The sequence below is a fragment of the Pollicipes pollicipes genome, unplaced genomic scaffold, assembly GCF_011947565.3.
Source record: "Pollicipes pollicipes isolate AB1234 unplaced genomic scaffold, Ppol_2.1 Scaffold_4219;HRSCAF=4965_pilon_pilon_pilon, whole genome shotgun sequence".
NCBI classification, from domain to species: Eukaryota; Metazoa; Arthropoda; class Thecostraca; order Pollicipedomorpha; family Pollicipedidae; genus Pollicipes; species Pollicipes pollicipes.
Genome location: NW_023596448.1, coordinates 24,325,889 through 24,329,650, shown reverse-complemented (window position 1 = coordinate 24,329,650; position 3,762 = coordinate 24,325,889). Strand labels below are relative to the sequence as shown.

The following is a 3,762-nucleotide window of genomic DNA, read 5'->3' as shown; positions in this document are numbered from 1 at the left end:
CAGATATCTTATAACCAATGTTTGTTAGACAATCTTGTTTAACCAGTACCTCCTCACACCAAAACCTCCTTGGAGGCCGGTAACGGTCGGCATTAGAACTCTAATGCATTATGTCGAACAATCAGGAGCTCAATGCCTTTCTTGCTTACATCAAGAGCCTGATCAGCTGGCTTCACCCAATTGGCCTTCACATAGCCTCGCAAACCACAAGTGTTCTTGCAAAAGAAACCCTAGAAATACGATTTCACGCTACTGACATCGTTAAAGCATTTGCAGTCTGGTGCAAATGTAAATCGTGCAGTAAGGCGGGCCTTTTTATAAGCAACTGTAAAACAAGCTCTTACTAAGCAATCCGCACGCGCACAAGTGCACTACTCCTAGGGAAACACGTGTATCGCGTCTGATTCTGTTTGTCGCACCCGCGCAGCTTCCTGGCAGGCAAAACACAAGAAAGACCGACGCTTTTGTGTTATGTTATCGTCGCTACGAGACGTGACGTGGTGCCTGCCGTCGCGAGCGCAGCAGCGCCAGGACAGCCAGCGACGACAGCGAGCGCGGGAGCGGGTCGGTCTGCCACCCACGCCGACGTCCGGGAGGAGGGGCCAGCGTGCGTGTCGCTCGGCGCGAGGCGCGACGGCGTATCAGCTGACCCGACTGATCGCCTGAGGCGGGGTCGCGACCCTTTGGTGAAGCTGCCCTTGTCGGTGAGGGCCGCTGCGGCAGCCACGCGCGGCCGCTGGCTGGGTCGTCGTGCTCTGCGGTCGCAAGTACTTAAACGCCGAGCAGTGCGAAACTACGATGCATTGCTCATGTTCACTTGTCGCTTTATTCCTCCCCGCATACATCAGTCGAGTGCCAACAGGGCAATCGATCTTAAACGTTTGACACTCAGAATGGCAGTAACCTTCATATGAGACATCACAAAAGGGAGCCCTCATACCGTGTCACAAGTCATCAATTTCTGCAAATTTGTTTGCACTGCGCGTTGAGCGATGTGATGTAATACAAACCTGCGGGAAGGAGTCGACAAGAAGACGTTTTGCTGACCTCAGCAAGTGTAATGGTCACGCTTTGGCTGCCAAAGCGTTCGGAACTTATGAGGTACACGTCAACCGAATCCCGCACCAGGGGACTGTCAATAGACGTAGCTCTGGCTGGGATACTGCTGGTATCCGTTGCCAAAAGGCCGCTGGAAACCACCAAAGCCTCCGCCAAACGTCTGCTGGTTGGAGACGGCATTGGTGTTCGAGAACCTCTTGTTTCCGAACAGTCCCGAAGAGCCGAAGTCAGAGGCGCTGGCAGCATTTCTACTGATCGCATTGCCTCTTGCCGCACCCTGGAAGGCCCAAAGTGACTTAGCTAATGCATCAAAATCGTCAGCTGCCCGGTGTATCCAAGGGTACAAGACTAAAAGGAAAATGTAAGGGCCCCGCGTAGTATTGTGTCGTTATGCTTCGAACTTCCTTAGCTTCCATCCAACCCAATCCGTCTCCGTGCTCGCTTTTAATGTAAATATGGTGCAAATGTCTGACGGATTAAGCAATGTTGTCACCAACATTCGCAGACCACACTTTCGATCTATCTGACGTAATAGTTAAGTCCTTGCCAGGCGGCGAGGCCCTGTACGATTTTTGTTCTCTTACCGAGGCGGTGGCGCTGACTTGTGTGATCCGGGAGTTCTGGAAGGGACCGCCGCTGACCCCAGACACCACATTGCCGGCGGCACTTCCGGTCGCCTGGCTGTTCTGACCAAACAGACCTGGGAAATAGCCCTGCGGGAACGCAGCGGCGCCAGCGACCACGCAGAGCAAGATGGCCACGGTCTTCATAGTTGGAGGGAGCTGGAAGCACCGCGATGAGTTATGATCGAATCTAGCCCGACCAAGCAGCACTCGTTGCCTGGATTTCAGATAAAATGCATCAATTGAGGGGAGAAGGTCACTTTGACTGCCCAACGAGGTCAACTCCAGGACAGAACAGGACAACTTCAGGCGGTGCTAGAAGAAAGTTTAGCCATCGTTAGATGACCCGTTGCATAAAGGTCGAAGTGTATGGCAATAACCCAAATCAATACTACGAACGGATTCGAATGGCGGTATGCTGGGTGCGCTGCTTAAACAACGGGTTGCTGCGCAACCCGTTGCTATTGTGAAGCGACCACTTACTTTCTGTCTTTTCACCTGGAGATCTTGCCGTGGTCTGCAGTCCCTGTGCTGGGCTCTTGCTTTATATGCAGGTCCACGGAGCGGACGCCGCTGGCCACGCGGGAAACCCTCACCCCGGCGCCCCTGGCCATTATTGGAACAACTCCGCCAGCGTGAGTGGTCAAGACTCGCAAGGGCTTCTGCCAGAGATGTGCATGGCTCTTTGCAACCAAACCCATCAACGTTCTGTTTGGCGGAAACGAGCAGCTTTTCGCGTACTTGAAGCAGACATTTTGCTGCGAGATGACCACAGCATACAATGCATGTATACTTATCTCCGAGCGTTGCATGAAATGGCGCGCGTGGCTACTCTCCAGCGCCGGAAATGAGAATGCATATCGCGGATGATGCAGTCGATTTAGTGAGGGTTTAGAAGGAAACAAAGCTGGCTTAGCTTACGGACTTCATCACTGGGTAAGGAATCCAAGAAATCAGCACCAGGAGGTGCGCAAGTTCCCATACACCATGCTAGTATATTTTTGAAAGTAGCTATCAGCACAGCATACGGACTTAAGGTTAGACTACCTCTAGGGATATGGTAATTGTTGCTTAATGACATCAATGCCGTCCTTTCACCAGCTAAGATCCAGCCTCAGTGTTTCAAGACACTGCTTGACTTTTAACAACTATGCCCCATGACTACCCGACTGGCATCACTTGGTGCAGCCACTTCGTTGTTTCAGTAATTGTAACTCACTTTCTCTTGTATGCGTGCCAGCGTCATGAAACTATTCATTGAGAGCAAGGTCTATTTATTTTCACCAGTAACCTTAGCCACCTCGGTTTGAAACGAGTACAAAAGGTAATTGTCCTGCCCAATATAGTTTAGCCCACGTATGACTAACAGCATTTCGTTAAATTTCCGGTGGGGTGATGTCTTAATGCACGAATTTTTCTTAACAGTGCTCTATACCATTGGCCGTCTTGGCAAATCAGGGTTTCCTCGTGATGAACGCTTTCCAAGAGCCGACAGAACTGAGTGTCGGGCCCAACCCCGGTGCTAGACGGTCGCTCTCGCGAAGTAAGCCTTTCCATGAGGGATGAGATGCTCTCTAAGTCAGGCGCATTGAGAAGCAGGTTAAAGTGAATGGTCTACATTGAATACTATGAAAGCAAGCATCAGATATGATGAAATAAGCTAACTTATAACTAATGGTTTACTTCTAAGTAAAAATAATCCTCCAGAAAATACAATTTCTCTCTTTAGTACATATACTCCTGAATACCCCGTTGTTTCATTGCGTCAGATGGCATTTCAGTTTCAGAAGCCTACAACAACGTGAAACAATCCCTTTGAAGCTCAATTTTATTTTCATACCTTATCAAAACCAAGAAGAATTTTCCGAATGAGTTGGCTGGCTTCACAGCAAAGCAAACTGCTATCGTCGGCGGTACATGGTTCGACTCCGTCGCATGGCAGCAGAACCAGCGGGGGACAGATGACAGGTTTCTGATCTGCTCTTTGGCTGGGCCGTCGTGGTTCCAGTGGCGCCATCTGGCAGCACGTCGGCCAAGCTCCACCGACGGAGTTGTTCTAACATAACAGCGGACCTTGGGT

The 3,762-nt window shown here is 50.6% G+C and overlaps 1 long non-coding RNA gene across 1 annotated transcript; it reads right to left on the bottom strand.

Moving 5' to 3' along the window:
• Positions 1-825: 825 nt before the first annotated feature.
• LOC119096089 (uncharacterized) lies at positions 826-2,241 on the bottom strand. Its single transcript, XR_005094004.1, has 3 exons — positions 2,166-2,241; positions 1,644-1,841; positions 826-1,336 (listed from the first exon to the last, which is right to left on the bottom strand). It is a non-coding gene; the product is annotated as an uncharacterized LOC119096089 (long non-coding RNA).
• Between the last annotated feature and the right edge of the window lie 1,521 nt (positions 2,242-3,762).